Below are 12,449 nucleotides of genomic sequence, written 5' to 3'. Positions count from 1 at the left end.
ATAATTTAAAAGAATAAAAATTCTCATAATTGAGAATGATAATTGATGCCAAAAAGAGCCTTAATCTAGTATTTTTCTATTTTTCTTCTTGTTTCTTGTCCCGATCTCTCTTCTTCAGCAATGGCTTTTTTGAGACATTGAGTTTCTTTCTTGTCCTACACAGTTTTCTCATTCTTGTTGCCTGGTTTACAAGGCCCGTGTTGGATCATGGTTCATTTACAGATTCAGAGATGTTTGATTGAGTTGTTAATAGATCCATCAATGTTGCTACTCTCTCTTAATTGGTCTTGAGTGTCTGTTCTCAACGTTGGATTATTGTTTTTATCTTCTTGATCTAGTTACTTTTTATTTTTCTTCTTGTTTCTTGTTTCAATCTCTCTTCTTCAGCAATGACTTTTGTAGATGTTAAGTTTTGATACTTCGTTGGTGGTCTTGCTTGGGGTTTTGTTGTTTCATGAACTGTTTCTCGATTTCCCGTCTTCTCTTTCAATTGTTTTTAGGAGGGTTTATTGGAGGTGAGCAATAATCCGAGCCAGCTTAAGCACACCTCGACTACATTCTTAGGAGAGCTTTTATATAATTAATACAGACTGGGCTTTTATGCCAAACTAAACTATATTTCATACGAAATGGATTATTTTACAATATCATTATTTTTGTTTTGTTATCAAATTAAAACCATACTACCTAATAGTCTTAAGGACATGGGTATTGAATATGCATGTATTCGGCTACCATTGTCTCTCTACACCAATTTATGGGTTTTGTAACTATTGGTTATGCTTGTTATGGTGCATGAGACTTGTTGGTTGGATCCTTACAAAGGTGAGATCTACATTTGCCTAAGTTCACATAGTGCACACAAAGCTTGGTGGTGCTTACTTTGGTAGACATGACCCAAATAAAATGATCATAAGCTTTATGAGTTTCATGACCCAATTTTATGAGCTTGGTAGTTGAAAAATGTTCTTTTATGCATAAGCTTATATGGACATTAAATTAGAACCAAAAACTCTTTATTAAGATTAAGGTGAACACAAGTTTTTTATATGAATTATCGATTACTTTGAAAAATGGTATATATACTTAATGAGATAATTATATTCGTGATACTTTAAAAAATAAATTAGAATATCTTGCTCCATACGAAATTAAGTGACACTTAACATAAGCGTCTTGGTTTTCAAGTCGATTGTGAGTCTAATATGGGTAGAGTTGAGAGTCTATGGGCATAAACAAGATTTTCCAAGGAAAAAAGGAGTATTAGTGCTAATTAGGCTATCAATACTTTTCATGGTTCTATTCAAAAAAATAGAAAAGAAAAAAGGAACTCTAATAGTCACATGGAGTGTCGAATATGCACATATTAATGCATTATCCATAAGCACATCAATGCAGATATAAGGAGTTTTAAAGTCCAAAATCTATGGAAGATAAGCAGAATATATATAAGTGCATTGAATACTTCCATTCTTGAATTTTTCTTTGGGAAGGTAGCAAGACATCAAGATGTTTGTAATTTCAACCATTGGTAAATGAGACGTTCGTAAATAATGAGGAAGGCGTAGGAGAACTGGTAAATGATACGGTACTAGTGAATATACAAAGGGAAAGATCAAAAGCCGGGGGGGGGGGGAGCCATCTATGCCTGGGCTCTTTGTTGGTTTCATAGCGAACAATGCAACTTTAATTTCCTCTTTGCTTGGTTGTTCAGCTGTCACCATAGGATCAATATCATGAAGTACTTTATCAAGGTCTCCATTAGTAACATCATCAGAGGCAAACAATGTAGCATAATAGTCTGAGAAGGTGTCCTAAATCTCTGCTTCTGACGAGCTCCATTCCCTTGCTGTGTTATGAATTTTTAGCACTTCGTTTCTTCTCCTTCGCATCACAGACGATGCACGAAAAAAAGAAGTGTTCCTCTCCCCTTCCTGCAGCCATTGTACTATGGATTTCTGTTTTTAGAAGTCCTCTTCACACCTTAGTAATTGTGCAAATTTTCAAATGGAAAAGAGCAAAGTAAGAAGGATTCCAGGTACTTTTCCTCAATTATGTTTTATAGAAAATCTTTGTATTACCAATGATTAAATGTGTTAACAAAGAAATTTTAGTAGAATTACAGTAATATGCTTGCTATTTCTTATTATTTTCAACTCTTTGGTCTTAATTAGGACCAATAATGCCCTCGACAGGCAGCTTCAAAACTAGATAAACTAACACACATAAACGGAAAAGACTACAGTATCAACTCTTGACTTAGACATTACAAGTTTGGAATTTGACATTCTCTATTGGTAGCTTGTCAGTTGGGAATGGGCAAGGGTAAGCGCCTTGATCTGGCAACAAAGCACAAGCAGGAGGGCTCACATTACTCGTTACTCCGCTGATATCAGTGCAGTTCCACTGGATTTTCTTGGGTTTTGGCGATGGCTTAACGGTGACGTTAGAGATGCAAATTCCAGAATAAATATCATCATTAATACCAGCTAAATTTGCTGCCATGGTGACATTCTCGGCAACCATATCACTGTAATTGATATCTTTAACAACAGGAAGTGCTTTAGGATCCCAACCATCATCCGGGTGAGACCCATATGCTCCTGTCATCCAGAAGACATACTTCATGGTATGCATAACAAACCTTCTTGCAAAGATGTTTTTCACATATCCACCTCGCCCTGGAGCGCTTTTGATCCTGATTACAGACTCTGAGTTAATGGCAAGAACATCCTCAGCCCTGACATTCTCGATGCCACCGGACATCTCACTCCCAAGAGCGATAACAGCGCTGTCTGGGGAAATGCAGGTGAACCTTCTGATTATGACATTCTTTGTGGGCATCCCAAATTTTATCCCGTATTGATCCCAACCACTTTTCACGCAATGCGGTCATCCCCGAAACTACATAACAGTCTTCAATTCTAACATTTGTGCATGAATCTGAATAGCAGAGGAGAACCCAAGAGAGAGAGAGAGAGAGAGGGGAAAAAAAAGAAGAAGCTCAATTTAGTTTCTAGCTGTTCACTAAAATGAATCAATAATTGAATTCCTCTATATTTCTAGACAAACCTGGGTCAATCCCATCAGTGTTCGGGGAATCAATTGGTGCGAGGATGGTCAGGCCTAATACCAACACGTTACTGCAATTGAAGACAACAGTTTTGATCACAAACCAGAAATCTTCTTCACGAGGAAGATGAGGAAGATGGAGAATGGTGTAGTGTTTATGAATGGGAAGGGACGAACCTGCAGTAAGTAGGATGAACGAACCAACTTGGAGAATTGAGTAGAGTCAGATTGGAAATCTGGACCTTGTCGGAGAACAAGATTTCAATCATGTAAGGTCGGGTATGGTTGGTCTGGTTATTGTGAAATTTATCCCACCAAGAGACACCTTGCCCATCAATCGTCCCATTGTTACCTGAGATCCAAGAACCCATCAAAGTCGATCAACGAGACAGAGAACCCTGAAATAGAGAACCTTGAAATTGCAACTGATGAATAGAAATACCTGTAATGACCACATCAGTTAGGTTTGTGCCATAAATGAGCGCTTGATATCTTGGACCCTTGTCTACATTATCTCTTCCTTTCCCATAGGAAGGCAAAGGAGGGATAAGTGGATACTCAGCTTCATCCTATCAAGTTCATACCAAGTTAAGCTAATCACATACAGAACCAAAGAATTGAAGGTCAAGAACCAAATAGAATTAAATAGAAACCTGAGAACCGAGAATGATGGCATCTTTGGGTAGAAAGAGAGTGAAATTGCTTGTGAGATTGAAGCTCCCGGTAAGCCATTTTCCTGGAGGAACGATCAACACGGAACCACCGTCACTTGAGAATTTGCTTAGATGTGTGATAGCCTCGCGGAAGGCATTGGTATTTGACGTTTCCCCATCTCCCACACCTCCAAAATCCGTGATGGATGCAATGTGTTTTCTGCAAGTTACGGCTTCATAGCTAAATCCGGCGTTCAGGTGCGAAACATTGAAGCATTCGGCCTCCCTTAAGCCCACCAATCCAAGCAATACTATCACGGCAACTAACTCAATTATCTGTGAATTTTCAGTTTTAGAGGCATAAAAAGGTAAGATATTAGACACAAAGGGAACAAACCCAAATACAAATTCAACATAAAAACGAAAAATAGGAGACTGAGTACGAAGAACGAATCTGAAAGTGACGATCGAACGTTTGAAATTTAGGATTAAAAGAATTAGAGAAATGCCCATAAACGAGAGGGTGGTGAAGGAAGGGAAGAACAATAAAAATAAAAATAAAAAGATGGTTGCTAAAGGTTTGATATTCAGGATTTCAATTTAGATGCATGAATGTAGAAAATAACCAGTCTAGTAACCAAAACGAGTGGAAGAGAAAAACATATAATATAAAAGATTTTTGTAAGAAAAATAAATATAAACAGAGAAAACAAAAAGGCATGGAAGTGGGTCATCAGGGATAACATAGAAGATGATGTAGAAGAGTTACGTTTGTTATTCTGGGATTTCTGGAAGAAGCCATTGCTTAGAAAACCTCTGCAAGGACAAAAAGACTTGTGGGTTGCAGAGCTGATTAGACTTGGTGTTTATATAGAGGGAAATCCTATATTTGTGAGGAAAACCCTTTAAAAATCTTTGACCAATACTTTCTAAAAATGGTCGGAAAATCTGGTCATCCCGTTAGACATTGATGGCAAATGCAATCTCTAGTATTCCCTTCCTTCTTCTTCTCAGAGATATTTTTTGAAATGGGATAAATGCCGTACATCGACAATGTAAAACTATTTTAACGGCTATAATACACGCTTTCAAGTCTAGTGATTCTCTTTGTAGGCTTAGAGTATGGATTTCTTCCTGTGACGGGAAGAACAATTGCTTGATGTATTTTACTGAATCCTATCTTCTTCTTTTGTAAAAATTTGAGGGACATCCCAAAATGAATGGTGAAGAGTATAGACTCCCCAAGAATTTATCAAATTAGTAGGGACAGTCCAAAATGTCTCTTAAATTAGCATAATGGTATACTTTGTTAACAAATTTTGTTAAGTTATGGTTAGATAATCTCATAATTCCTAGATCGCCCTTAATGTCATGTAATTTTACAGTATTGCCCTTAACCCTTTGTCTATACAAAAAAATTTCCTTGATAAATTTCCTTGATCTACCGTATTTAAATTTTTTTTACTGTATAAGGTTGTTTAAATTTTTTTTACCTTGATGGGTTTTTATTTTTGAAAATATTTACTTCTACTACCTATTTTAATACTTTTTGCTCCCTCCTAATAAAGATTTCATTGTAGCCCGAACCGTTAAGAATGAACTGAACCGACCAAAGCTTATTGAATGGGGTATGAGTTGAGGACAAAAAACTGTTAGGTTTGGGGCCGGTGCTTTGGATTGGTTTTCTTATTTGTTGTTTTTTTTATAAGTTAAAAGAATTGTAACATAATAAATTTTTAATTTTATTTGTGCTTTATGAATCTATTTTGTTAGAAAAACCAACTAAAAATGGTTGGAGGGATTTGGTTGTATTGTCTAACTTCGCAATATGCTATCTGACTTCAAATTGATAATGTTGAAGATAATAATAGTTGAAGGGAAGGGGAGAGAGAGAGAGAGAGAGAGAGAGAGAGAGAGAGAGAGTCTGAGTGTGTGTATGAAAGAGCACAAAAAATAATAATTACCTTAATTTACAATAAATTAGTACATAGTTTTATATAAAAATAGAATCCTTCTTCATAGTGTTCTTGGAGTCCTTCTTTGTATAGTTCTAGGAGTCTTGTGGCTTTGGTGCTAGGACTCTAATGTTTTAGATTACATAAAATATTGATTAGGAGTTTGTATCAATCAGTATCTCTTTTGGGTTGCCTAGTGTCTTTGTGAGTACCAATTGTAGAGTTCTTCTTGTATGTAATAACTAGTGTTTGATCAGCTATGAGATTTCTAACATCAGTAGAACTCTTGGAAGTTTGATCAGCTGTGGAATTTCTAACAGTAGTAGAACTCTTGGAAGCAATCCTAGCCGCATATGCTTGAGATGAAGTGGCGACTAGGATGTTGGTTGATTTTCCAGGTATATCCTTAATAGATAAGAATACTTAAAAGTGGGAAGCCATTAGAGAATAACTTGCAACTTTGATAAACTATTCTACCTTAAAAATTGTTTGGTTGTTACTTAATTTTGGATGAGGGTCATATTTATTTTGAAGTTAGCTATAGAATATAATGTTATAGAAATGAGGTCATGTAGATTACCGCCATGAGGCTGAAGGTACATGATGTTGAAAGGAGAAACTAATTAGAAATTATGTTTCTTACTACATTGTAGGTGCCTATATTTTTTTTTCATGCCTTCTAGAGATGCCTTCTAGACTCTATTATAGGAGTGCTTGCTTCTCTTTCGGAAGAGAGTTCAAAGAGTGAACCTAGAGCTCTTAAGGTCAATCTTATTTTCTAGTAGTCCATTCAGGTCCTATTTAGCCTATGATCCCTGTCAAATTTACAAGTCAAAATTGACCTCAAACATTTGTCTTTTTAGTCATATGGCTATACTTCTCTATAACTAATTTTGGCATTTAGCTCACCAAGCCCCAAAGATACCAATATTCTATCCAAAGATCAAGCATTTGGCTCCTTAAATCCATATGATGTTGTTACTTTGATCGCAACCTATCCTTTCTATGAAATATCACCATCTTCGTCTCTTACAACTCTCAATGACACAATCCCTCCCTCTCCAACAAAGTAAAAAGTTCTTACAATCTCCCTTTTGTTCATTGAATTCCTTATGTACTGATTTTTTTTTAAAGTTCTATAGAATGAGATATTCTTTCTCAGTGTCCATCTGTGAAACCCAGCCCTAACCTTGACCCGGAAACACTGTTGTTTGTAGGTCCGACAACCCGAAGTAAAGCAAGAAGTCAGCTATGGGCCATCCCAGTGGAAGACTTGGTGTTTGGCTTAAAATCCATGAGTGTTGATGACAGTGTTCCATTTATGGAAACTGCACCCTGAGGAAGATGGAATTAGTTGATGGACTTGGAGTACTCTCTGACTTGGTTTGAAGGCATTTCTACCCACTAGTTAAGTCACATGGTGTGTGTGCAAAACCCCTTTATGTTTGGATTTGATTAGAGCCTTCAATTCCCTATTTTGGACTTGCTGTCCTAATTGGTCGACTCATTGGTCGACTGGGCCAGTCGACCAATCAATCGACCAATGAGATCTGATTTTGCTAATTAGGTCTTTGCTTGCTCTATTTAAGTCCAATCTCGAGTCTACTTCTTATTTTCTGCCTCCAAACTCTTTGGAACGAACCAGAGCCCTCTGCAAGTCATCTCCCTTGCATCTTTAGTGATTCTCTTGACGGATCTTCGTCAAATCTCTTGCATTTACACAAAATGGTATGTGATCATCCTCTTCTATGTTTCGTCTTTGATTCTCCATTACTTTTCTTTCCTTTTCTGATTGAGGACAGTAGAGATGATGTTGTATCTCTGTTGCAACTATCTCTTTACTCATTCCCTCTCTTTTCCTAAGGATCTAAAGCTTGATGGATGATCTTCATCAAGATCATCACTCGCTTTTAAAGGAAAACATGCATCTATTCTCTTTCCTTATTTAGATTGATGTTCTTCAGCCTTAGCTCTATTTCTCTTAAGAATCTATGCATGCTAATCATGAATTCTTTGTCATATTAGTAATCCATCATCCTATTGTTCTTGTCCATGATTTTTACTAAGAATTCTTCAAGAACCATGATTGATCTAATTATGGTAACTTTTTGTTTCCTAATTTGTAACTTGAAGACTTGATATGATTAGTGTTTTGAAGTCCTCTATATACTAGCATACTACCCTTGTAGTTTCCCCCTTGTTTGGTACCCTTTTGAACCACCAAATTCGGTTTTATATTCTAAAATTTCTGATTTTGAAGGCCACTGTCTCTGTTGGTCGACTGAGGCAGTAGACCAATCAATCGACCAATGAGGACAACAACCTCATGTTTGGTCTGTTTTGGATGATTTGATTTCTTTCCTTCTAGGTATCTTTCCTAATATATTACATATACTTGTTTAGAACTTTCTTTCCAAGTTTAGACAAGGTCTTACTTGATCCCCAAGATCCTTTGCGAGTTATATAAGGTAAGGATGATTATTTCCTTAATTACATAGATTGCATGTTCTAGTTTCTATATTTGAATCTTTGGTTTATTTCCTTAATTAGATTCTTACACTAATATACTACTGATGCAATTACCTTGATTATAGTAGCATTACTTGTTTATGCTAAGTTGATTCATGTATGATTTACTTACCAAATATATGCAAGTTGGATGTTATTATTGATTTCTTTCCATATAAGAAGTTACCATATATGTGATGTTATGGATTTATGTTTGTGAATGATTAAATATGGTTTGGAAAGGAGAGGTGTCCTTTTGACACTTCTGTCCTTGGACAACTACGGGAATATTATGGGATGTTTCCGGAAATGCCCTTTGGACACCTTCCTAAACTGTTGGATGACATATTTAGGGTTGTCTAGTAGTGTTTGGCTAGGGTGTCCCGTTATGTCAGACCCTAATCGGAGGGGTATTGAGACCGAATGACCGGTGGTAGCAATGGGGATTCATGGGCGCTCAAGACCGGTAACCAACCCGTGAGAGGACAGGAATCACATTGTGGGGGCCATTTATCGGTAGGGTTGCATATGGATAGACTTGGGCTCACGGGCGCTCAAGACCGGTAACCAACCCGTGAGGGGACGTGAGAGCTTCCCGTTTACCATATGTGGATGACCTATAGGGTTGATGAGTCCGTAGTCAGGGACTATGAGGACTCTAGTGTGAAGGATGCCGGAAAGGATCGCCAGGGGCGAGGAATGGACGTATCTGGATCTGACTTGATGTAACTAAGTAGGAGACTTGCATTTGGCTAGGCTTTGACCCTGACATGCACCGGTACTTAGACCAATGGTGATTTGAGTGAGCGGTGACTCAACCCCCAGCCATGGAATGTTCCGAGGGATGCCGGACCCACTACCAAAAGGCGTTGTGTGATGAGACCTTCCTAAAGAGGTACGGTGTTATGACTTAAAGCATGTCTGCCAATAGAGACCAGCATACATAGAGTTAGAATTATATTGCATCATGTGTTTCATATCATATAGCATTTTACTCTGTTTTGAAATCCTGCTATTTATGTTATTATGGATTAACTGCCTTACTAGGTTTCTTTGAAACTCATTCCTTTTGTGCAAGAAGCGCAAGGAGAAGAGGCATATCTCCGAGGAAGGTGATTGCGGTTACAACAATTACAATGAATATTCTGCGGGTGGTTATGTTGCTTACGATGCTTAGCCCGACCATAGAGTGGAAGCTCCCTTGCGCCATTTTTGAGATTTATACTTATAGAGATGTTGTCTATAAGATTGAAAACAATTTAGTTACTTATTGTACCTGCTCTGGGATTAGTTTTCATCCCTTTTCCTTTTCTTTTTAGAACTACTTTTCCGCTATTTGTGGAGTGAGATTCCGCCTCACTTTACTTATTGATTTAGACATTTTGATTGTCTTTCGTACTCTGATGATATATGATTTATTCTTTCCTTATTTGGATTTTTTGGATTATACTTTGTACATTGATTATTTATGTTCATGATTATGTTATTGTTTATGTGGGAGGTTGATTACCTTGATACTTGATCTTCGGGGCTGTGGATCACACACTAAGGTATGCCAGGTAGGGTACCGGCTGGGTGGGTGTGACACCATCACTTATCAAATTCATTTTTTTTCCAAAAAGAAAAAAAAATACCAAACAAATTTCATTGGAAATCTAATGTCAGCGTATAGAGGAGATGACCTGTTTGGTTATTTGAATCTAGTGATTGTTATATAAAACTATAAGCCAACTTCCCCCTGCTATGATTGCTGTGGAATAATGAAAGATATTTTGGACCTCCAATAATACTTTTCCTTTTTGGGTGTGGGAGTGGGGAGATGACAATAATAATAACCTTAGATTCAGGGGTGTTTCTCAGTCCATTGTGAAAGATAACTTTCTCTCAAAATTAATGTCTTTTTTATTTTTATTTTTTTAATTCTTTTATCTATTATAAAGAGGCCTTAAGATTTTACAGCCATTGAATGTTAATGTTTGATAAAACTCATTTTTCTTGTTGGATTAGATTAGTTGTTCTTCACATTATTGTTCTAGGAATGTGATTTTAAAATATAGATATAATTATTTGAATGGAATGGATGAACACCAATGAGATCGAAACTCCCATGAAATTCTTCTCAGGGTTGGGAAGGTTCGCATTGGGGAATCTTCCCTTTTATTCATGCTTAGGACTCTATTAATAAATAACTATCATAAAATAGGAATAATAGGAATTATCTAAGAACTGCTTGTAGTTCCTTTTTTCATCAACATTGGGATTTGACGAAGACCAATTCCCTGTAGTATTTTCAAATCCACTCAAGCTCCTATTATGCAGTGAGTATAGACATCACATACTTAATGTAATGTTGATTTCATAAATTTGGCCGACCATAGGATAGATGAGCAGTATGAATCAATTGATTGTAGAGGACATGGCGATTGATTTGTGTATTCATCTAATCCATTTAGGCTTATTTTAGTCTGGTTCTTTTGTTATTAGTTGTTTATTTTTTGGCTCCTAGGTTAAATGAAATCATTTTATCATTCAAATATTGTAAAAAAGTGTGTCGTTGAATACTAATAAATTAGTAATCACAGTGGGAGTAGACTACAATTGTGAGAACACAAATATGTGTAGTGGCATAGAATCTAATTATAATTAATCCAATAGGTAATACTGCAAGTAGCAATGGAAGGAATAAATATATGTCATCTTGACCTTATACTTGAGGGAACACTTCTCATGATAGTACTAACTCTTATTATTTGAATGAGATGCATCAATGATGAAGTTATAGGGACTTATCTAGGAATGCATAATTATTGGATTTAAGTGGGGCTAGTTAAAAAATGCATGTCGCTCTTTGTGCAAATGTTGGAGCCATAAGAAAAGCATTTGAATGGGGGGGGGGGTTGGGGGTTAAAAGGTATCCTCCGGAGCTAGAAGAATTTGGAACACCTGAAATTAGTAAAGAAAAGGTTTAACATCTTGATCAATGGAAAAGTAACTTTGTGAATTCCACTTCAAACCAAATATAAAAAGACTCGAGTCTCTCACTGTGATCACTTCATATTGCGTCTGTACCTTAGGGACAATGCCATTAGAATAAATAGTTCATCTAAATAGAGTGTTTTTTGAGCCTTTCACCCCCCCTAATGTGTGCATGATAAGAAAAATGTCAAACATCACTAAGTTCCGTTTTTCAAATGAGAAAATAATTACATAGTAAGCCGTATCGGTGCCTGTAGAATTCCTAGGTACTAATTTGATTAGCATTTTTGTACTTCCAAGGAGGTAAGCTTGATCGGTCATTGCTGATCAAAACAAAAGAAGGAAGGGCGAACTCAGTGCCAAAGGCTTCATGAAAAGAAAAAAGTCAAAACCAATTTTTCATTGGAGGTTGTTTTGATGAATCAAACCTAGAGCGGTTAAAAAATATTGTCTCTATTTCTTCCAAGGTCTCATGAGTAATAGATTCATAACAATGACCAAAACAATATTGTTTCAAGTGGTAACTATATGAGCACATAACTTTTATTACAAGAGCAAAAAATCATAGTGAGTTTACTTTAGGGGGAAATTAATCTATGTTCTTACCTTCCCTTTGATGGATCTTCCGAGATAATCCATCCTAAGGGATTTACAATGCCATCTAAATCACAATAGGAATAGACAACTCCTAAATATCTACCCCAAGCTCTTCCCATTTAGATACTCCCCATCCCCTTAACATTTATGAAGAGAAAAACGTTGTCTCATTCTCAAAATTGTATTGCAAAGCTACAATGTCTCCAAATTGTTCAGCTGTTGAATGCAAAGCAAAATCCTAATCAAGAAATACAACATTATTGTATCAGAATCGTGATTAACTTAATAAGATAAACATGTTAGCTATATTAGTTTGAGGAGTTTGGAAATACGTTAAAACAATGTATAAAGAGATAGAGGAAGAGATGAAAAGGAAAAACAAAATTTAACATGGTTCAGTTGCTCAACACAACTTACATCCATGGTTGAATGATTTCATCTATGTGATTCTTGCAATAATATAATCCTTGAATAGGGATAATCTATTTGCTAATCAAAGGAATGGCTTCTGTATTTAAGGAAACAATTTCTTCAATAGTTGGTATCCTTATCAATATTTTTTGATTACGCAATGAACTACCTGTCGCAATATTCTTGGCTTTATCCAAAATCATCTCCTTATGAATATTCCCTTGATTATGCAATAACCTAGTTGTTGCATTATTCTTGGGATTATTAAAAATCTTCT

The 12,449-nt window shown here is 36.3% G+C and overlaps 1 pseudogene; it reads right to left on the bottom strand.

Annotated features, from left to right (window-relative positions):
• Positions 1-2,259: 2,259 nt before the first annotated feature.
• LOC149024411 (putative polygalacturonase) lies at positions 2,260-4,527 on the bottom strand (annotated as a pseudogene).
• Between the last annotated feature and the right edge of the window lie 7,922 nt (positions 4,528-12,449).

Source organism: Hakea prostrata, chromosome 2, assembly GCF_041222555.1.
Source record: "Hakea prostrata isolate BN-2017 chromosome 2, UWA_Hpros_2, whole genome shotgun sequence".
Taxonomy (NCBI): domain Eukaryota; kingdom Viridiplantae; phylum Streptophyta; class Magnoliopsida; order Proteales; family Proteaceae; genus Hakea; species Hakea prostrata.
This window is presented reverse-complemented; position numbering and strand designations above follow the sequence as displayed.